Consider the following 24,111-nt stretch of genomic DNA (forward strand, 5'->3'; position numbering starts at 1 on the left):
CATTTAACTTCTCAAAAAAGACTTGCCAACCTGCCAACTGATAAACAAAAATGCCGCCATGTTCTAGGAAGGTGTAGAGCATTGGTGTCAGTGCCAATCAGTGCCAAGCACAGCCTGAGGCTCTATGCGCCCTCAACCGTGCCACCAAACAAAAAAGGCTTCTAAGGCCGGCTGTGAAGTTCTGCCTTTGTCGCAGCACTGCTAACAGGAAGGCATGATTAGGGATTTGCTATTGTGTGTCACACAATGGCACCATGTGAGTTAGCAGGTCTGGCATTACATCTGGAACACATTATACAATTTTGCCCACCCTTAGTTTAAATGGACTATCACTTCAACAGGTAAAGCCAGCAATAAGCTGAGGTTGACATCTATCAATTTTAATTTCAATTTATTGTGAGATAGAATTACAAAATGTATCAACTCATACACATAAATAATAAACCCAGGTTGAACTACATTGTGTCATCAAGAAAAAGGAAAGAATAAATAATCAATATACACAACACATAAGATCAAAATAAAACCAGTTAAAATGGAAACAGTTTTAAGATCTATCTACAGCAGTTTGTCAGTACTATAGATACGAAGAGGGCTGAATGGAAGGGGAGGCCAAAATGCCCAGTTGAATCAGCCATGATGTGCAACAAATTTCGAAACAGTGGTTACCACAAGCATACTGGAGTTGCTTTCACCAATTCTTTGAGCGTTTACCTGGTATCAATCGGCACATAAGTGCATTCAATTGAGATCTAAGTTTGTAGTAGGAAAAACAGAAGAACAAGTGCTCATCTGTGTCCGTGGGGTAATTGCACAGTGCACACGGCTTGGATTTATTCGTAGAAGATGACCAAAATGAAGTAAAGACAGCAATACATAAAATGTTCTACTTATACCTCAAAGATTACAACCCCGCAAATGTGGGATTCATATAACCCAGGCACTACTTGGCCCTAAATACGTGTTTGGTGTGAAGAAAGGGTTTGGACTAGCTGCTCGTACATCCGATTTGTAACTTTATTCTCTAAATTTGCCCCACAATCTATGATTTTGAACAGCCTTCATGGATGCACAAATAGATGACAGGTTGTGCCATCTCAGTCCCAGGTCGTGCAGAAGCTGCTTGACATAGCACAGTCAAGGGATCCTCTGGACATTATAGTAAAGGATAATGTCAATGAGGGTATCTCTATATGGTTTTCAGCTCTTTAGTGCTCCACACTCTGATCCAATATAAAACTGGGCGCTATGTAGCAAACTCTGAGATTGGCTTTTGAGGTTCCGTAGCGATCCGAACCCGAGTATTCGGTATCATAGTACTGACACGATTTTGGTACCAATGAACCGCAAATGATCCATTATATACATGACAGTATTTTCGCTACGCAACGAGCTTGAATTCACTGAAGAATAGGGCATTCTGTTGTTAAGTCATGGCATCCATTTTAGATACGGCGTCCATTTTGTTTCTTGCCCTCACATAGTCAATGGACGGGCGATGACCCCGGCAGAATCACCTTGTTAAGGACACGTAAGTTCGAGCCCGAGAAAGGCTGACGCTACATGACTAGGCAGAATCCAGCTGCCTCCCTTGCCTGAGGCCAGTCCTGCTATACTGGTTCTCGTGTCCATTGTCCTGACCGAGAGGCCGAAGACGATAGCCATGCCCGTTTACGATCCATAAACACCTCTTATCCTACTTTTCAATCCTTTGCACCTGGCTCTGCTCCTCTCCTCCTGGGCTTTTACAATGGGGAGGTTACGATTTTTATGATGGGGAGGATCGGGCAAAGAATGGAGAACTGACAAGGGGACCTGATCGAATACCGAAAACCTACGACTAATTATTGTTTGATGTATATTTATTGTCTGTTTGGGATACCGGGTTGAGCATGAGAAATATTCGTGTAATGTTGCCTAAAGACATTTTTCGTGTATTTAAGGAGCAACCCACTTAATGCAATTTGAACAGTCTCGTAGATTCTGCCTCTGTGTGGTTCCTATGACTTCTGTGTCCCTGCAGTGAATAAACCTTGGTCTTTGACGCCACCATCGAGAAACCCGCGTCTCTGTTTATTTGTGCACCGAGACAGGAAGGAACTCAGGGGTCTTCGGGTGTTGTTTCCCTGACACCTCTGGACTCTTAAAAGTCCAGAACCTCAATTTGGCGCCCAACGTGGGGCGACGTCATCCGGTACCGGTCCAAAGCCTGAAAAGTTCGAGGAGCTTCGTGTGAAGATTCCGGAGGGAGGTACCCCGCTTCATCGATCCCTGCATGTCGTAAAAGTGGCCCGACGATCTCTTCCACGAGGGTTCCCGTTCCCAGACGGCTACAGAGGACCGCTGCCCTGACTGTCGCCCTGTCTTGGACCCGTGGTGCAGACCTTAGTACGGCGAGACGTAGACGGGTTCTCCTTGGTGACGTCTTCCACATTTCAGTTAAGTATTAAGTGGGTCGTGCTCAGTTTGGTTGTCTGGATACGTTTGTTTTGGATTCGTAGATTATCATTGGTTGCTCTTGTTAGGATAATCTTTGTTTTGGTATTGGTTCATTTTGGTAGGCCTAAGTTCTCTGCGCATTTTGGTTGGAATTTGTCTTCGTTTGTCATGACTAAAAGTAGTAATTGGTTCTTGTCCTGGTTACGTTGCAACGGGGATTCCCGGTTGGAGGATTCGTGTTCGGTTCCTCCGATTGGAACTCCTACATATGAGCTCTATTGTAAACATGGTGTGGGTCCTATTGCGTATAATGAAGTATGGGTTCGTTATACCAGAAAAGATGGTGTCCTTAGCTGGCCACCGCATGGTAGTTTCGAAAGTGAAATTCTAGACAATATAGAAATGAAGTTGTTTAAAAGGAAAGCCCGTCCGGCAATGTTTGATTCTTTTCGCGTATGGCGTAAAGAAGCCAAACAGAGAGAAATTAGGAAGACGAAGAAAGAACAGAAAGAGAAAGGGTTGACTTTAATGGAGTCTGCTAGGCAGCTGCATGTCAACGAGACTGAGAAAGCAATGGAGATGGCGAATAGAAAATCTAATTTGGCAATTGATAAATGTTACCCTGTATTGCCATCTTGTCCTGCTAAGCCGATAGAGGACCTTGAAAAGGATCCTCTGTTGTCTTATCTGTTGAGCTCACCTCCACCGTATGCACAGGGTATTACAGCACCACAGTTACTACCTGTTGTACAGCCAGCTGCTGGTCAGCCTGGAATAGGTGCTCCACTTCCTTTGATTCCAGCTCCTGTCCTTCCCGTGGTTAATGATCCCACGGCGCCCCCTCTTCCTGGGTCGCCTATTACGCCTTTGCCTGTCGTTTCGCAAACTGCTTTACCTACTACTCCCACCCTTACTATTTCATCTGCTCCAGCTGCCCTGTCCCCAAGCCCTGTCATTCTGACTCCGCTTTCCGTTCGTCGGAAGATAACCGACTCTGTAACTAACATCTTAACTCGTCTCTACAGGTCTTTAATTGGGACCCCCGTTTCTGACTCTATACAGAGACGTAGCCAGCTTCCTGGTCCCCAGGAACGAGAAATGTTAGATTCGACAGCTCTGAGGTGGATGTCGAAAGCTGCGAAGTATGATGCACGAAGAGTGTTAGACACCTTTATGCAATGGAACGAACCAACTCAACGTTATGTTTTTGACGTGATGTGTTCTCTTGTGCGTGAAGAATGGGATGAAGATGACTTAGATTCTGTCCCCTCTGATCTGATAAATGTTCAGCAGAAATTCGCCGCAGGAATGGTGATAGGTTCAGAAGTAGGGAAAGCGATAGAACTGATTTTAGCTTATAGGGATGATTCCCCTCTTCGAACGCCAAGGGACACTGATGGTTCACCAATTACTAGGAAAAGACGAGGTCAGTATCCGATAAGGGAAGTTCCGCCCATATGGCGTGACGCAGTTCAAGCTGATGCGAACTTGGGTATTTTAGCTGCTCCAGCACAATTCCAGAGAGTGTGGATACACATCCCTTGGAAGCGAGCTGAAGTATTAGCAGTAAAACAAGCGTTGCCAGACCCGCGTAAAAATCCTGCTGGTTATTATAAAGAGTTGACGCAAACAGTCCAAGCGTGTGTCATGAATTTGGCAGATATTGAAATGCTATTTGGCAACGTAGTGCCACAGCCTATATGGGCCAAGATTCGGCAAGAGAACCACCCAGTCGCCTTAGGAGGTGATTGGCCAGCTATTGTAGCGGCAGACGCACAACAAGTTGGCGGTGCTAAACCTGAACCTTTGATTGCTGCCTTACCTGGCAGAATAATTAATCTGATGAAAACGCTGATGCCAGCGTTACGGGTAAATTGGGATAAACTATCGGCATGCAAACAGAAGAAGGACGAAAGCGTCTCTGACTTCTTCACTAGATTTGAAGAGACCTTCGTAGACCACAGTGGGCAAGATATGAGTACTGAGGGAGGTCAGAGGCTGTTTGTCGATAAGTTCGTGTTTAATTTACTACCTGAGCTTAGTAATAAGTTAAAGGATTCCGAAAGCGCATGGGCAGTATCGACGACAGCACAGATACTTGCAACTGCTCAGTATTACGAGAATAGAGAGAAAGAAGAGAAGGAAAAGTCAGAAAAGAAAACAAAAGATTTAAAGACTAAAGTACTATTGCAACAGGCATATCCGCCTCGCTCGAACCAGTCAGATTTACAGCAGCGATCCCCGTTTCAGCAACAGCCGCAATTCCAGCAAGGGACGTCCCAAAGATTTAATTATGGTTTTCCTCGACAACAGTTAGCATGGAATCAGTGTGCCTATTGTAAAAAGGAGGGCCATTATAAGAACGAGTGTCCAGTACTGCACGCACAGACCAGTGGTGTCCCAGCTCAGAGAGGTAGTGTTGGGTCTATGCAAACTCCTAGAGGTAGAGGACGTGGTACTATGATACCACAGGCTGATCGCCCATCAAATTACTTCGATCAGCGAAATGTACAACCTGCACAACCAGGTAGATCTTCACAATATCATGTTGAGGATTACTACGATCATAATGAACAGATTCAGAGAAGCGAGTACTAGGACAGCCACAGGCAAAGAGAGGGAGTAGTATCAGTTCCAGTTGATCAGAGTGGACCTTATGTCGCAGTAGTTACATCAGGCGTGGTCGAACCGTTTCTGTTGGATACTGGTGCGGCAAAAAGTTCAATTATGCATGCGAAACTCCCTGGCGCACCTTTGTCTGGCTTAACGAACACTTCAGTAGGTTTCTCAGGCGCCCCTGTTCACAATCCTGTTTCTAATCCTTTATCAATCTCTGTTGGGCCATGCGAACTAGAAGCACCCCTTATTCTAACAACCGGTTGTAATGAGAATCTGCTTGGTTTAGATCTGTTGAAACGCCTGCATGCGACACTGTACTGTTCTCCTTCGGGAGTACAGCTCACATTAGGCAAAAGAGTCATCTCTCCAATGTACATGTCGATGGATAAGCTCCCACCGGAGCTGCGTTCTCTCCCTGATACTCTTTGGGCGACTGGTCCTAACGATGTAGGCCTCTTGGAAATTCCCCCTTATGTGGTAAATCTGAAAGCGAATGTTAAATTCCCACGAATCCCACAGTATCGGATTTCGAATGAGGGTGAACGAGCACTCTTACTGATCGTGAAAGACTTAATACAGAAAGATGTGATAGAGGAAACGAGAGGAAATGTCTGCAATAGTCCTGTCCTGCCGATTTTGAAACGCACTGACCCTTCCAAACCTCCAATCTACAGATTTGTGATCGACCTCAGAGAGGTTAACAAAATTGTGATTCCGCAGTTTCCAGTGGTACCAGATATCACTGCATTATTGACGTTGATTCCTGCATCGGCCTCATGGTTTACAGTGATCGATTTGAAAAATGCATTTTTCAGCATCCCGATAGCCGAGGAAAGTAGAGACATTTTTGGTTTCTCCTTAGGAGGTCGCAGCTTTAGGTTCAAACGCGCTCCACAAGGCTATTGTGAGAGCCCTTCAATTTACAGCCAAGCATTGAAAAGTCAATTAGATGCTCTTGTACTTCCTCCTGGTGTTGCTCTGATCCAATATGTAGATGATCTTTTACTAGCTGCCGATGACAAGGAAACTTGCAAAACAGCTACAATTTCTTTATTACGTCATTTGTCCGACTTACATCACAAGGTGTCACCTTCTGAACTGCAATATTGTTGCCAAGAAGTGACCTACTTAGGTCATCTTTTGTCAAAGGAGGGAAGAAGGTTGACCCCAGAGAGAATCAAAGCAATTTCGCAGATGACTGTACCAAGCACACAGAGAGAAGTGCGTGCGTTTTTGGGTATTACGTCATACTGCAGGCAATGGATCCCAAATTTTTCTCTCATGGCAAAACCATTGGTAGCCCTGACTGGAAAAGATGTTCCGAGCCCTTTGCCATGGTCTGATGAATGTCAACAGAGTTTCTCCAACTTACGTGATGCGCTGTGTTCAGCTCCTGTGTTGGGTACTCCTGACTACAGTAAGCCGTTTACACTATATGTCCATGAAAGAGAAGGTTGTGCATTAAGTGTATTAACACAACAATTTGGTGACAAACAGCGGCCTTGTGCGTATTTCTCATCCACATTAGATCCGGTAGCCAGAGCATTGCCAAGTTGTTTGAGAGCCACAGCAGCAGCTGCAGTGTCTATCCGACAGTCTGCTGGACTAGTCATGAACAACATGTTAGTAGTCATGGTTCCACATGCTGTGGATACACTCATGAATCGAACGAAAACTCAGCACCTCACCAGTGCTAGATTATCAGGCTATGAGCTGACAATTTTGGCAAGCCACATTCAGATCAGGCGATGCAACACACTGAATCCAGCAACACTGTTACCGACTACTCAGGAGTCGAGTGATTCAGAGCCCCATGACTGTTGTTTCAGAACTGAGGAAGAGACAAAAGGTCGGATTGATTTAAAAGATACTCCGGTACTAGATCCAGACGGCACTTTATATGTCGATGGGTCGTGTTTCAAACTACAGAATGGTGATGTGACGGCCGCGTATGCAGTTACGACCTTGAGTACAATTGTGGAGACCGCAAGAGTGAGTCAGAATTCTGCCCAGGCTGCAGAATTAATTGCATTAACAAGAGCGTGTGTTTTAGCTGAGGGAAAGAGAGTGAATGTGTTTACTGATAGCCAATACGCCTTCGGCGTAGCACATAGCTTTGGACGCCTGTGGAAAGAAAGAGGTTTTCTCACGTCCCATGGGACTAAAATCCAACATGGACAGTTAGTCAGCGATCTATTGGAATCCCTGACCCTACCGAATGAAGTTGCGATTGTGAAGTGCAGTGCACATCGAAAGATTACGGATGATGTTGGCCGTGGGAATGCGTTTGCTGATGAAGTCGCTAAAGAAACGGCCAAGAACATGACGAGCCGAATATACGTTGCAACGTCTGCAAAATGGATTGCTGAGTCAGGGATGTGTGAAAATACGATTGAAAGTGTGAAGGCAATCCAGATTGAAGCAACTGAAAATGAGAAGAATGCGTGGAGGGAGAAAACGGGTAAATTGGATTCGAGTGGATGTTGGGTTGATCTGTCTGAACAGCAGCGTTGGATGTTACCTGATGCGTATGTGCTTGCAGTAGTCACGATGGCGCACGGAGCGGCGCACATCAGTCCGAAAGGGATCTGTAAAATGTTAGCTCCAGTATGGAAGAATGATGGAATCACTAAGTGTGCGGAAAGAGTGGTGAAAAATTGCATGATATGTCTGATGCATAATCCTGGTAAGGGAACCCCAACCCCAGTCGGTCATTTTGCTCCCCCTTCTTGTCCCTTTGAAGTGATTCAGTTGGATTATATCCACATGGACAGGTGTAACAATCTTAAGTATGTCCTGGTGGTAGTCTGTGCCTTTTCAAGATGGGTTGAGGCATACCCATTAAAGGATAACACTGCTATGTCCACAGCCAAAATCCTCCTCAAAGAGTACTTCCCTAGGTATGGTATGCCACGGATTGTTTGGTCAGACAACGGAAGTGAGTTTGTAGGGAAAGTTATGAAGAGTGTGTGTGCGGGTCTGGGGATTGTACAGAAGTTTCACAGTGCGAATCACCCACAGTCAGCAGGTTTGGTTGAAGGGTACAATGGTACCTTGAAGCTGAAACTTGCTAAAATTCAAGCTTCCACTGGTCTTTCCTGGCCAGACGCACTGCCTTTAGCTCTACTGTCCACCAGAGCGACTGTACACTCTCGAGTAAGGCTTAGCCCATATGAGATTGTGTTCGGTCGTCCTGCCAATGTTTGGGGAGTCCCTAGGCCAAAGGAATTCAAACAGATCGAATATCCTATGTTAATTGATTACCTTTTTGATCTGACTACTAAATTAAGCCTTATTCGTTAACAGGTATTTGAATCCTTGCCTAAACTGCCAGAGAGTCCAGGCCACACGCTGAAACCAGGAGACCAGGTGGTTGTACGGAATTTCGAACGAACTCGGAACCTCCAGCCAAGATTTGTGGGCCCGTACCAGGTGCTCCTGGCAACGAGAACTGCTGTACGACTAGCTGGGAAAAAGAACTGGGTACACGCTAGCCATACGAAACGTGTCCCTCTCCCACTCCCCTACGACAACTGGGTTAGACAGGGATTTGGTGTATCCGAGACAGAACCTGTTCCTAGGCTCATCCCTTTCAGTGATGCAGAGTACATAACGGACAAACAAACTGAAACGCAAAATTCTGACACCTCAGCAGGAACTGCTCTTTCAAACCCTGAACAGAGTGTTGTATAAAGTGAACATTTATCACCTGTGGAGTCGAACATTTCTGCACCTGTAGACCAGCTATTTCAAGACCAGACAAGACCTGGAAAGTACAGATATAATCTACGTTCTCATGCTATGAACTAATGACGTTGCTTAATTACTTTTCTGTTTGAAAACTGTGTTGATCTTGTTGCATTCCATTCAGTCAGGAAGTTTGCTTTAATTTTTTTATCTTTTCGTTTTTACTGTTCTCTCACCTTGCCGTCTGGGTTACCGTAGGGTCGTAACGTGTGCCTTGTTTTAAACTTGCAGGGAACCAGACACAAGGTCGGTTTTTTCTGTCTACTTTGGGAACTCCCAAGGTAAACAGAGGCAATTTTTAACAGGTACAAACCATCCGTTGCGAACGGTTGTAGAAGATGGAGCTTCCTGAACTGCGACGGGTTAACGTCATAAATGTGCACAAGACCAAACTATATGATATATTATATAGCAAATGTTTCCTAATGCAATGTGCCCTGACACTTCTGATTGTTTTTATAACTTTGGTAGGCGGAATTATTTTTGGTATTCAATTGATCTTTGCACCTGTTACGTCTACAGTATCTCCCCATATTTCTGTTTCCCCGACTATTGTTTCTATTCATTCTTTCCATCCTTTTCCTGCACACGAGCAAGCTCGACGCTCCGAGTTTATAAATAACACTTTCATTCAGCTCTTGCACCAACATCAACTAGTGGTAAACACAACGAACTGTTGGGTATGTGGCTTGATACCACATACCATGGATAAAGGCATCCCTTATCTAGTTCTGCCCTTTAGTTATAATGGATCATTCTGGGCATTTCAGACCATGTTCGCCTATGCTCTAGAGACCTATCCCCCACGTCCTCCGCGTTCCACTAGGTATAACTCCGCTAACAGAGCCTTGGTAAAGGGAATTACTGACATGGTTAGAGATGTCAATAACACTCCGTTTATTCCCAAGGATGAATTGCGAGTTTACATGGGGTGGAACGTTACGGAATATGGCATTACTTTGGGTGAGAACAAACGTAAAAGCTCGACTCCGATCTGGGTCGTACCCCACCAAGGTCAAGTCTGCTTGCAAGGAAATGGGAGGAATCCGAAAGCTCGACTAGGGAAGAGTGACTGTATCGAAACATACGTTTTCCCGTCACAATCTTCCCCTGCATTTTTAGCTGCTAAGGGTACCTATTTTGTTTGTCAAGACAGAGCATACACATGGCTGCCCGCTGATTTCTCAGGCTCATGTTATATCGCTCAACTGTTACCTCCGACATACACTGCTGCACCGGACTATCACAAAACGAGAGTTGTGAGAGGTGTTTTCAGTAAAGAAGATACTGCTGGCCAAGAAGCAGGAGACTTTTTCAAAGGTTTCCTCCCGTTCTGGGGGCCTATGGCCAACAGCAGAAACTTACGTCAACTAACACGGGTAGTTGAATCCACCATTACCGAAACTGCGGGTGCCCTTAGTAACCTAACAGCTGAGCTTCAAGCGGATCGCCTCATGACGTTACAGAACCGTATGGTCCTTGACGTGTTACTTGCAGATCGAGGTGGGGTATGTAAGATGATCCAATCAAGTTGCTGTGTTTTTATCCCAGATAATGCGCCAACGGTATACAAAGCCATCTCTAAGTTGCACAAAATCTCTGACTCCATTCATGTAGTGGAAGGTGACTGGTCATTAATGGGATGGTTCTGGAGCCTGTTATCTGCGTGGGGATGGAAGGTTCTGATGGTCACTGGTGTTGCGTTGGTATTTTTATTTTCGTGCTGTCTCATCGTTCAGTGTGGTCCTGCCTTATGTAGCGTTTGTGTTTCGTCATGCGTAAGAAGACCACCTGTTTTTAGAGATACGCCACGGGATAGAGTAATGCTACAGCAACATATCAGTGACCTGATGAACATAGAAATGGACTCTGACATAGAGTAAGCTATTGCCTATGTAAGGGCAAAAGGACGGTCTGAGGTTCCGTAGCGATCCGAACCCGAGTATTCGGTATCATAGTACTGACACGATTTTGGTACCAATGAACCGCAAATGATCCATTATATACATGACAGTATTTTCGCTACGCAACGAGCTTGAATTCACTGAAGAATAGGGCATTCTGTTGTTAAGTCATGGCATCCATTTTAGATACGGCGTCCATTTTGTTTCTTGCCCTCACATAGTCAATGGACGGGCGATGACCCCGGCAGAATCACCTTGTTAAGGACACGTAAGTTCGAGCCCGAGAAAGGCTGACGCTACATGACTAGGCAGAATCCAGCTGCCTCCCTTGCCTGAGGCCATTCCTGCTATACTGGTTCTCGTGTCCATTGTCCTGACCGAGAGGCCGAAGACGATAGCCATGCCCGTTTACGATCCATAAACACCTCTTATCCTACTTTTCAATCCTTTGCACCTGGCTCTGCTCCTCTCCTCCTGGGCTTTTACAATGGGGAGGTTACGATTTTTATGATGAGGAGGATCGGGCAAAGAATGGAGAACTGACAAGGGGACCTGATCGAATACCGAAAACCTACGACTAATTATTGTTTGATGTATATTTATTGTCTGTTTGGGATACCGGGTTGGGCATGAGAAATATTCGTGTAATGTTGCCTAAAGACATTTTTCGTGTATTTAAGGAGCAACCCACTTAATGCAATTTGAACAGTCTCGTAGATTCTGCCTCTGTGTGGTTCCTATGACTTCTGTGTCCCTGCAGTGAATAAACCTTGGTCTTTGACGCCACCATCGAGAAACCCGCGTCTCTGTTTATTTGTGCACCGAAACAGGAAGGAACTCAGGGGTCTTCGGGTGTTGTTTCCCTGACACCTCTGGACTCTTAAAAGTCCAGAACCTCAATTTAAAGAAATATCTAATCTCAAGAGCAATAAAGGGATACCGAAGCCAAAGTTCAGTAGGGATTTAATGAGATTATATTCATTTACCCCCAAGGTTGTAGTATTATAATAGCCCCACAGGTCTGCGCCATACAATGCAACATTCCTTAAATGGGCACTGTAGATCTCCATTACTGGCTGAATAGGATGGAACGGTGCCTTTTTGGTGAACCTAAGTACTGCAGAAGCCCTAGTGAAATTATTTCACTCTTTCTAAAATGTTGCTTCCCAGGTGCATATTTTACTTGAAATAATTCCATTATATTATATTATAGGCCATAAATGTAGTTTTCAAAGCATTAATTGCCAACTCATGGTTTTCACAAAATAGTGAGTTTGCAAACCAACAGCAATCTCAGAAATTAGAAGAGTGTCACCCAAGAATAATAATGCTAGCACCTTTCGGTCAGCTACAACTGGAGAATTATTAGCACAATTCAGGAAAAAGCCTATTCAACTGTTGTGAGAGACCAGGACCTGCTTGCAGTGCCCCCCCCCCACGTTTTGCCCCCAATTTTACTACTAGATGCGGGTTGTCTGACTCTGATTGTGCCCTGGGCTCTGCTAACCTGACCCGGGGCCTGTGCTCTGATTAAAAGTACATGGTAATTAGGTATAATTACAATTCGTACTGACAATCTACAGGTAAGTCCCTAGAATGTGGTATGGAATGCAGGTCTAGATGCCCAGTAGATTGAATGTACTTAAGTGCGCACTACTGTGTTGTCTGCTGTCATTTTAAAAGCCAGTCCTGCCTTGCAGGCTGATTTTATACTTAAATGTTATGCAAATTCAACTTTAGAATTAAAGGTACTTCCAAAGTTTCAAACTAACTTATTTGAACAAATATAGCACCCCTAAGGTCTCCCCTATGTGCCTCAGGGGTAGGGCGCCTTGTAACTATAAGCAGGTACATTGTAAATGATGCTTTATATGCCTTGGTGAGGGAAAAACCTCCAATTTTGTCTTCTCCATTTTAACACAATGGCTTTTTAGGCTGACATGGGCATACTTTAATAAAGTATAACTACTGAAAGAAAGGAGCTAAAAGCAGACTTCAAAGTATCAAAATGATAGAAAAAATCCAACAGCGTGTTACTGTTAGAGTTACAAAAAGTATCACAGAACAGAAGTTATAAACTTTCTTTTTTTTAAGCCAACATCCAGCTTTTCAGCAGCCTTGCTCTTATTGGTCAGCCTCTGCCAGGCTGAGCCAAGCAGTCTTAATGAGGTGTGAAGTGGCCTGACTAGAGGCAAAGGATTTCCTGTAGGAGGAGAACTTCAAGATGCAGAGCAAAAGGCATGTTGGGGGTGGAGTAGTCAAACTGGTCTTCAAAGAGGGAATGACAGTTTAGGGCAGCAGAGTTCACCCCATATCCTGCACCCCTAGCCAGACAGGTGCCCCAGGCAATAGATTAGCAGAAGTACTGGGGAGGGAGTGTTTGGGAAACCTAGCCATGCCAGTGGGATGACTTAACCTCCAGGAGAGAGTTTCCCCATTTTGGATTTTGGAAGAATATTGCATTCTGGGTCAAGAATATGTCACTCTTTGAAGCAAGTAGTCATACCTGAGGGTGGCACCCTGTGCCGCATTGGTCAGGTGTGCCCCCCTGCTTGTTTCCCAAGAACTGTGAATAAACATTGGAGCATTGCCCAGCAACATAGATCCTTGCCTGAAACTACAAGGAGAAGAAGGACTATCCTGCTGGAACCCTGACCTGCACCCCAAAGGATTGCACTCTGAATGACTGAACCTGCTGCATTCTTAGACCTACAGGCCTATGGACTTTAAATTGCTTCAAGACGTGAAGGAATGGACTCCCTGAAAGCAACAGGTTAAAAGCGCTCCACATGCACCATCTCTACTGTTGGACTTGGCCCTTTTTGGCAGGTTCACCCCTGAACTTTTTGCCTTAAGTTCTGACATGGTGTTGGTGGTTTTAGACCTCTGGGCACTTTAGCACCGTGTCGAGTGTAAAGTGTGTGCGCTCTCTGTGCACATTTGGTGGATTTGGCCTGCTCTCCCATAGGTATGCATTGGGGATAAGTGTGTCCATGGTAATTCCTGGTATGAGAGGAGCGCAGGGTCGAGTTTATTATCTATGAACTCGTGAGGATAAATGCTGCGCAAGGGTGTGCGCAGATTTATGATGACTGGTGGAAAAATGCCACATTTAAAGAAGTTGGCATTTCTGTGTGCTATGTGTCTGCCTGCCTGATGTGAATTGCATGTCTGGCTTGTGAGTGACAGGAGCTGAGAGGTGTGGGTGGCTCCAGGAAGGGCAGGGTGAGTCAGTGCTAGGCTGAATGGGACACCTGGAGTAAGAGTAGTGGGAGGGATAATCCCCTGACTCTGAATAGGATGGTGCCTGCCCTGTACAATGCTGGCTTCGCACCCTGTGGTGTGTCTGATCACATAGCCCCCACCTGACAAAGGGGAAGAGGAGATTGCCAAATAAAGTGCTCCAAATCCCCCCTGAACCAGTTGCATCTGTTTCCCCCATGCCCTGCACTGCAGACAAATGATTATGTAGTATAAATATAGGGGCTGTGACCCCATGAAAATGTTCAGTTCCTGTGCTGTTCCTGACTTGCTGAGGGAATTGCTGCTGCTGGGGCCCAGGAGGAACCGTCATAGGTGCTTACATCCCTGCTGGAGGGCCCTGTGTGCTGGCCTCCCTGGCCCCAGCTATGCCCCAGGGACCATTTTGCTTCTTTTCAGCCTCCAGGAGTTTTGGCTGCATCCTGTGCCTTGTGAGAGCTTTTATTTTTATTTTTTCCCTGTAGAGAAAAAGCATAGGCTGTGCAGTGCTGAGCTGCAGCCCTTTGGAGAGGGAATCCCCACCGCAGGGATTCCCCCGTGATGTCTTGGGAGCGGGTGCCCACCCCGCTTTATGTGTATTTTGGCTGTGTTTTGCCGCCTTCACACTTCTGTTTATTTTTGGCAGCGGGAGCCCCCCCTCTGCTTTATGCCTTTTGCGGATGCCCACCCAGCTTATGCGTGTATTTTAGGCGGGTGCCCCCCCCGCCATTGTCTTAATGGAGAAAGGAGCCCACCCCCACCCCGCGTTTCACCGCCGCGGCCCGAGCCGCTAAAGAATTTCTCTCCGGGCCGCTCTCAGCGTGACACGGTAGTCAGGCAACCTTGCCTGGGATGTGGGCGGGGCCTGTTGTGTGCTGGAGAGGAGAAAGTCCGGTGACACGGGGCGCCTGTGTGGAAGGGAGAGCCCCAGTGTAGGAGAAGCCAGGCGGGAGCCCACCCCGCACTGGCCAAACCAGAGGAAAAGTGCTGCAGCTGGCCGGCGAAAGGCTGCTCGTGGTAGCACGGCTAATTGGCGGGGCTCCCATGTCCAGAGGGAGAGCCCCATATGGTGTGCTGAGTGTCGCAGGCCGCCAGGAGCCTTGTGGGCTCCATCTTGAAGTCCTGGTCCCAGAAGGGGGACCGGTCGAAGCGAAGGCCGGAGGAGTCCTGCCCCCAGAGCCAGTGAGTGAGGGCTTGGGGGGGGAGTGGTACCCAGTGAGACCTCGAGTCCGAGTGGCCCCACCAGAGGGCTGGCCGCTCCAATGTGGGCGGTATTTGTTCTTAGAGGGCCCAAGGGAGCCTGGGTCCTTTGTCTTGGTGATTTTCCCACCTGACAATGGGCAGCTGCACCTGTGGGGGCAATATTATTTAAGAGAGCCAGACGTGCCCGGGCCCCTTCACTCTGTTCTCAGCTGTGCCGCACCAGCACGGGCAGCTGCAACGTTTAACACCCATTTGCACAAGAGGGCACAGCGGTGCCAGGCCTTATTACTTCACAGCTGCCCAGCAAGTAGTGGGCAGCTGCAACGTTTAGGCCATCATTCCTTTGGGGGCATGTTTAAGGAGCCAAGAGTGAGATGCACTCCTTTGCCCCCGTCCTTTTACAGCTGCACAGCACTTAGTATCAGCTGCCATGTTTAGGCCACAGTTCTTTAGGGGCATGTCTTGAGAGAGGGGAGTGAGATGCACTCCTCGGCCCCAGCGCAATTGCGCCCATGCGAACTATGCTGCATTGGCAGCAGCCCTGACATTCTGGACACAAGGCAGTTGAGCCCATTTGGAGAAGGCCAGTTGGCCAGGGGGACTGATGGGTTAATAGGGTGCCAGGCCCTAATGTGATGTATGTGGTGCTAGGAAATGTGATTCATGTACTATGATTTACGCACCCTGTTTTATGCCGCTAACTGTGGTTTATGTATGAGGTTATTTGCATACTGTGGTTGATGCTAGTGAGATTATTTCCTACTGTGAGTTTTACCCCTAATGTGTGTGGTGCATAGGAGGTTAGGGTCTAATGCATTTAGACTAATGAGATGATTGCATATTATGTTTGTGCTGGTGAGGTTGGCGCAGAATGTATTTCACGCCTAAATGTGATACTTTGCATAATGTGGTTATGTTACAGGATGATGCTGAATACAGAGGTTACCAGTGATTACTGGCTGTACGTTTATGTGATGTCCTACTTCTACTAAGTTCACTAAGTGATGGTTCTGACATTGGTCCAGTGGGCCCTGTCAGGTGTATATAATCCCTTGTAGATTTTACCTAGAGCCAGGTGGCACAATGTCTATTATGTGATTACTATTCTAATGTGTTATGAGAATACAAAGGCTATTTTTGATATAACCTTGTGGCGTTCCTTTTGTGGTGTGCCTGGTATGTTGTTGCTGTGTGCGTGTGCGAACGCTTTACACACGGCCTCCGGAATAAGCCTGACTGCTCGTGCCAAGCTACCAAGGGGGTGAGCAGGGATTAACTTTGGCGTGTAACTCCCTTGCCCTGACTAGAGTGGTGGTCTCTGCCTGGCTTTGGTGCAAGCCTTAGCCAACCAGAGATCCTATTTCTAACATCCACCAAGAAGATCCTAGATGAAAGGCGTCCAGGGGACTTTTAAGGAGCTGCCCAGGTGCATTCTGAGAAACATAGCCCCAACATCCCAAGGACCATCTCCGAGTTTAAAGACCCTTGGATTTGTGTTGCTGATACTTTGGAATCCTAAAAGGACCTTCTGGAAGGAGATCCATAGGTGTGGAGAATGTTTGTCAAAAAGCTCCAGAAGGGGACTGACCCGTCGACAAACCACAACCCGGCCTGGACTTCAGGTTCTTCCTGCTGAAAGCTCTGGAGTTCAAGACTTTCCGTATTTCACTGAGGCCTCGCACTGAACCAAGCCGTTGTCCTCGACTCAAAACCCGCCTGATGAGAAGCCTCACTCAACATCAAGAGAAAAAGCTCCAGAAAAATGACTAAGTGAGATGGTAAAAAGCTGACCTGGGCCTCCTGCTTAGGTATCAAACCAGGACTCTATCACGGTCAGCCTCAAACTTTGACCTTCTCCCTGTCAAGTGCGACCAGATGTCCCAAAGTGGCGCTTTGGGCTTTTTGTCATTTTGGTGTTTATTTGTTCATAAAAATATAACCTATTTTTATAAAGTGGTGCTTTTTTTTGTGTGTTGTGTCTTACTTATTTAATGTATTTGTGTTTTTAAATGTTTATACACCTATCTCCTAAGTTAAGCTTGCCTGCTCATTACCAGCAACCAAGAGTTGAAGAAGACCTTGACTGAACCTTTAATTGTGTTTGTGGCCTTATTACTAGTAGTAGGTCCCTACTTATCACTACTAATAAACCCTTTTCCAACAACTGTGTATGAACAAGCGGAATAGAATCGGGGCTAAAATACAATCCAGTCAAACTCAATTATTGATGTTGACTCTCTCAGTGAGGTTGCCATTAGGTCACCACTGTAAACAGACATAATTTACCTCATGGAGACTCTTTATGACGTAGAGAATGCTGATTGGGATGCCTATAACAGCCTGTACTTCCCAGAGCCTAGTTGTAGGGAGAAGATCAAACACGACTTGAAGATCAATTAAGGGAACAAAAAGGTTTCCACCACTGAGGCCAATGGTATTCCACTAGTTCAACAAACAACAAAAGCGTTGGTCCAGAGTTCCAATCTTTGATCTAAAGCCCACCTGTTAGTTTGTTAAGAGATTGTTATCCACTATCCACATCAAAACATCACAAGCACAACCCCTTCAAAAAATATTTTGGCCATTGTCCAAAAGACTGAGGGAGATAGTGGCTTGGAAGCTTCTGACAGCATTGTTTGAAAACTGGAATGATCCCGCTCCATTTCAGGGCGAGGAGATTGGGTATCCAGCATTTATCACATTAGAAACCAGGTTAATATAGGGGACCCAACATGATGGGTTCAGAGTGGAACCTAGGAACCTATCAGTGGGAAACTTATCCAACATAAGGTCCTTTTTCTGGCTTTGGAGCATGACTACCGCTTTCATGTCAGCAAGTGCAAATGTGACGAGGGGGAATTGGATCTTGGCAACTGTCCGATTTCAGTTGCCATGCCCGACGTGCCCAGTGACGACATTTTTGGAAAAGAACAGAGGACTTCAGAGTGGGCAGTCCATTCCCTTGGGGTCTTGGGTAGACTTTTACCTACCTGGCTAACAATTTACCAAGAATTTTAAAGATCTTTTTTTAGCACCTCTAGAAAGATCTTACCACATTCTTCTTTACCAATTGGATTTTGCATATCTTAAAGCTTCCCTATAGAGGACTTTCACTTCCCTGATCTTAAGCCTAACTCCTTCCTTTAGGGTAACTAGGAGGGCTCTTTTAGCTATCCTGCGAGCTGGAGAGAACCACTATTGTATTTTATCAGACCTAGTTGCCTTTTGAAAATCCTTTTGGAAGCAATCTTCCAATTTTGTACATAGTGCATTATATGCTTCAAGTATTACATTAGGATGTTTTCAATTTCCGATCATTGGCCCCAGATGAGTAGTCACCATATCATACATTTTTGGAATTCAATCAGGCAAAGAACAGATGGAAAACTTAAAAATGTGTTCGATTGTTGCTTAATGTCAGGACATCATTACAAGAAAATGCTGAATGTGTTGATTGGAAGATGACATGTCCTGTATAATGAGGAATAGTGGCTCAGCTCTAGGTGTAACCTTCATAGATCTCTCGATCCTGAAATTGATCCAGTAATATAGTTGTAATCTATATTACTGGTATAAACCTCCCTTTGAAATGTTGGAATGGTGTTATTATCAGACAGGGATCAACCTTTGCAGGCATGAAGGCTGTATAAAAGAGATATAAAAGCCATTTGCAAGGCCAACCTTGCCAGTTGTTTTTTTAGCACGGTAACTAACTCTGGGATGACCCAGAAAGCATTTTCATCAGAGGCTATGAGGAATAGTGGCTCAGCTCTAGATGTAACCTTCATAGATCTCCCGATCCTGACATTGATCCAGTAATATAAATGTAATCTATATTACTGGTATAAACCCCCTTTTGAAAAGTTGGAATGGTGTTATTATCAGACAGGGATCAACCTTTGCAGGCATGAAGGCCGTATAAAAAAGATATGTAAGCCATTTGCAAGGCCAACCTTGCCAGTTGTTTTTTTAGCACTGTAACTAACTCTGCCTTCCTATGTCTGGCGCGTATATTAAACCCTGAATATCAGCAGACACAGAGTCCAGCTTTACAAGAGTGCTCAGCAAAGAGATTTTAAGCTATACTAATAATCTACTTGATACTCTACCAGCTACAGAAATGCTGGAATGAAAAGCTGGAATGAAAAGGTTCTTAAAGGCACATCTAAAAATATTTTACCTAGCCCATATTACCTGGAAACTGCAAATTTCGTCCAGGTCAATTAAATGTCCCATTTGCTATCAGCTAATTTAGATTGTATCCCTGCTATAGCCCGCTCAGCATTGACATAGTATTGGTGATAAGAGCACAGGTTAGATGAGAGACCTCTCTGGATGATGAAGATAATTCCATCCAGAGAGATTAGTGATATGCACACTTATAGGCTTCTTGGTCGCTGATGCCAATATGGCATTGAAATAAAAATGAGATGGATTACGGGCCTTTATCGCCTTTAGTGGTAATGCCACCACAGGTTGATGGAATGTAAACGTACTAACTCCCTGGCCACTACTATTTAGGGAGCATACATCTTCCTGAACATAATATGAACTTGTATTAAGGGAGGAGGCTAGGGTAAAATTTAAAGAACAGGAAGGAGTCCCTCATTCCCACCGGTTTCCCTAAGCAAAGTTCAGAACACAGGCACTAGTCCCATACTAGACACATTAACTTTTGAAAGGCTGAGCCATTTTTAGATTCAATTTTGATGCTGAAGAGATCTCCCTTTGAAGAATCCAGTCCCCTACCAGACATACTGTAAACTGGTTGGTCAAGCCACCTCTACGCACAGCTGTCTCACTTAACCAAGGTCTTCATCAAAGAACCTGTCCTCGAGTACATACATCCTCAAATTCTAGGTCCATCCACTCATACATACAGCACTCCCCTGAAGCAAATCTCAGAAGTAAGTAAGTAATCCCCTACTAGACATAATATTTCAAAAAAGGCCGAGTCACGTTTACATGCAACTTTTACCCCACCACGGAACTGCCCTCCTGAAGACACATGTTCATTAAGAGTCCAATAACCCACCTCATATACCATAGACTGGTAGGTGAAGCTGCTTGTACTCACAGCGTTGTCGGTAAACACAGCTGTGCATCAAATGGTCAGTTCCTCAGTACTCACATCGTTTACTATTAACCCCAATTCACACATACACGTTTTTACCTCAACACTCTGGACCTTAAACATTCCATTATTTGTTATATATATATAGTTATTAGACATATACTTTGTTCAACACTTATTTCATTAGATTGTATCCTCCTTGTTCTGTAGGTGTTTCACTTTTTTCACAATGCCTACTAAGCAGCAGAAATAGAAGATGAAACAGGGATACTATTGCACACAACAACTAATAGCGATGTAGAAAGAAGGCAACTGAAAAAACGCAATATTGATAAGCACACACAAATATTTCTTAGAAAAGTAATCAGGAAAAGTACAGGTGCAAATAAACTTGTGAGAAAGAAAGATGGGCATGTCATATTGAAGGTAAGCCACAACAAAGCATATGCAATAACAAATGATGTGACAAAGAAATATGGTCATTTTACAGTGAAGAACAAGAAATTTAAGGAGCTTAGCCGAAAGGTATGTTGCACAAGAGTTGTAACTAATATTATGATGTCACTGAAGCTAATGGAAGAAAAAAGATGTAGAACTCGACAAAAAGATTATGTGACTAGCACTGTAGAGAAGGCGTTTGCAGTGAAAAGAAGTTATTTATTCTGATTCTAAATCGAATGAGAACTTTAGATTGATTAGACACAGGTTTAACAAGCATTTGCAATGCAGTAGGTCTCGCATTTACGCAAGTTTGAGCTATTGGCATTGAAAATAACAATGCCTTTTATTTTTGTTTTCGTTTTAAAAAGATCAATAAAAGGCATTGTCATTTACAATGTCAATAGCGTAAACTTGTGTAACTGCGTGACCTATTGTATTGCAAATGCTTGTTCTTGCCCCTGCGGGGGAGGGTCCTGACCTATCCTGCCCTCCTCTTTGGCACTGTTGCATCCCAGACTCTTGCGACATCTTGCCATCTTCCTGATTCCATGTTTCACATCCCTATGCTAAAAGTACTTTCTCGTTCTGCCCACTTCATCACCTCTTGGTGACGCACATAAGCTGTGGCTTTTAACACGTTTCTAACTGATCGTTATTTGTCGTTTTGCAAGGACCAATTGTAAGTCTATAAATCTACTGATTACTTTGATGGTCTTAGTCCATGCATGTAGCCCCACTAGATAAACTTCGATATTTTCTATGTATTTTTACCTGTTGTCACATTATGCATGTGAACAACTCGTCCGCAGTAATCCGATAATTCAAAGCAACTCCAGGGTAGGTCTAAAAAGTCTGAGCCCACCTCTCTGCACCTGGGGCATTTCTCGTGTGTAACTGGGTGAATTCTGTAGATTCTCTTAGAATTGACAAAGGCCCGGTGAATCTTGTAGACATGTATCCGTTTGAATAAGAGATTTCTAGAACTTTTATGAGTATTATATAATAATCTATCCAATTCCTGGTGCTACGGGGCTTAATCATGCCTCGGCCTATTTTATCCTACAGAGGGTGTTTTCAGCGTTTGGTCTGTCACAGGAGTGCCTGATGAATTAGTGTTACTGCCTTGCGTTTACTGTTGGAGGTGCAAAGATCTCTAAGGCCCTGGTGTACTTGCGGCTCACTGCAGCTTGTTTTCCCGAGTTTCCGCAACACTGCGTTGATGGAGTCTGGAATGAGGAAATGTCCTCCTGGGAGGTCATAATCTCTTTTTAAGTCCCCAAACTCAACTTGACATCTCATTGTTGACGTTCATGTTGGATGTTGTGACGTTTTTGAATTTGGTGGATTTCTTTTTGTATTCAAAATATTACATAGAGTGTGAGTCTAGAGGCTTTTCAGTTTATTGATAACAATGCTCTGCTGTACCACATAAAGTTAAGGTTTTAAGTCTGCAAGTGTTACCTTAAATAAATGTCATGTCCAGAAACACTATTATTTATATATTTATTAATTTGTTATTGTGCTTTTACTCTAAGTGTTTCTCGGCATACAAAACTGTACAATAGCCTTAAAAAAAGTCATAGCAACAGTCTGAAAGAAGCTGACCTTGCAGACAAGCACAAGCGTGCGCGCCTCATGCAGCAGCAAGGGGAGGGGGAGAGAGGGGGGGACCTGCACGATTTACTTGCGGGAGCGAGCGGCTGGCACCACGATAATTGCTACCATATGGCGCCAGCCGCTCGCTCCCATTGAAGGCACGCGTGCACGTTTTTGGACGCAAAGCTGTGCCGATGAGTAAAGGTCTCTCCTATGCAGCGCATGCGTGCAGCGTAGGTGAGACCTAAAAAGAAATGCTGACAAAAGAAGTAGATAACTAAGATCAACTTTTGCAGTATCTTTGAAGAGGAGTGGAAGCACACTTTAAGTTCTGAGGCTTTGTTTAATGAAGAATTGTACTATCAAACCAATACAATATTATTTGCTGTTGCTATAGATGACGTATGAGATAAAACAAGGTAAACTAATACCAAAGGAAAAGTTAGTACCCAGAAATACAGGTGAAGTTATCGGAGATGAAATTTTACAACATCGTCCTCCTGCTCCAGTTTATGAGTGCAGCAGAAAATGCAACTTAAGGCAATAATTAATGATAAGCATTGAGTATTTCTGGTAAAGTTTCATAGAGGGACTTTATAACAGAAAATTTGGATATTGCAAACTACTGAACGCTGTATAGTAAGAAAACATTAAAAACTACAAGGACATGCATCGGCTTGCCTTTCGAAAGAGATATGTGATAGTACTTTCCATCTTTTTTTAATTCTGTCTGTGCATCACTCACAAATGCATAATTGTGTTAGAAGGTTACATTTTGTAAAAAGTCCAGCCCTGCATTTGAACGCTTCGAATTAGCACTTTTACATGGTAGTGTGTCTCAAATTATTAAAATAGTTGAAGGTATTCTTGTAACTTATTTTGGACCAGAAAGTGAGACAGAAGTAGACAAAGTATTACCACCACTTACCTCAGACAGTGAGAGTAATAGTATTATCTTAGAGAAGTTTGGTAATGAAATTAAGCAACTTAAAGCAGCAAGTACAGGGCTTGCAAACAAAGTATTAGTTTGTTGCAGCCCACATTATAAAACACAAACAAGAAATTTATATATATGTGGAAAAGTTGTGAAAGAAGACTTTCAACATTTCTTTAAACTTGCTCTCTACTTAATAGCAGAACATGTTGATTTATGTCTAAAAAAGTAGTGTGCAAATACTGCATAACTAAACTTGATGATATAGAAATTCCTGCTAGAGGTATTCACAATAAGCTAGACGTTTTCCCAGTTCCCTCTGAGTTAAAAGATCTAAACATATATAAGAATATTTTGATTGCAACTGTGTAGCCCTTTCAAGCCATTGTCAGAATACAGATAAAAAGTGCAAATTACCTCAAAGTGGATTAGTGAAAGATCTAAAAGGAAATGTATATCTTCCTCTGGATTTTAAATAGAATTTTAAAACTCTTGCTGTAGGTTGAGAAGTAGGGAAACCATTAATGGGTCTAGTCAATGGTGTGCCTACAGAGAATACAAAGATTTGGAAGGAATTTATTAGTATAGAGATAGTAAAAAAAGCTTTAGACTATCTCAAAAGAGAAAATATATCTACAAAGATGTAGATCAGCATGTGACTTTACTAGGGACACACACTTCAAATTCTTCTGACTGTGGACAATTTGAAAGTGTAGATTCTTAAAAATCAGAAAAGATATATGAGCACTACAGTATTCATCCATTTCATTCTAGGGATATTATGGGTGATGCTTTGGAAATATTTCAAATGGAATAAGCCAAAGGTGAACCTATCAGTGTGTGAGAAAGGAGCTTAGCAGCTTCCTCTGTTAGACTTGGCATCTTTGGCATGGTTTCCACTGACTTTGTGCCTC

Source organism: Triturus cristatus, chromosome 5_1 (assembly GCF_964204655.1).
Source record: "Triturus cristatus chromosome 5_1, aTriCri1.1, whole genome shotgun sequence".
NCBI classification, from domain to species: domain Eukaryota; kingdom Metazoa; phylum Chordata; class Amphibia; order Caudata; family Salamandridae; genus Triturus; species Triturus cristatus.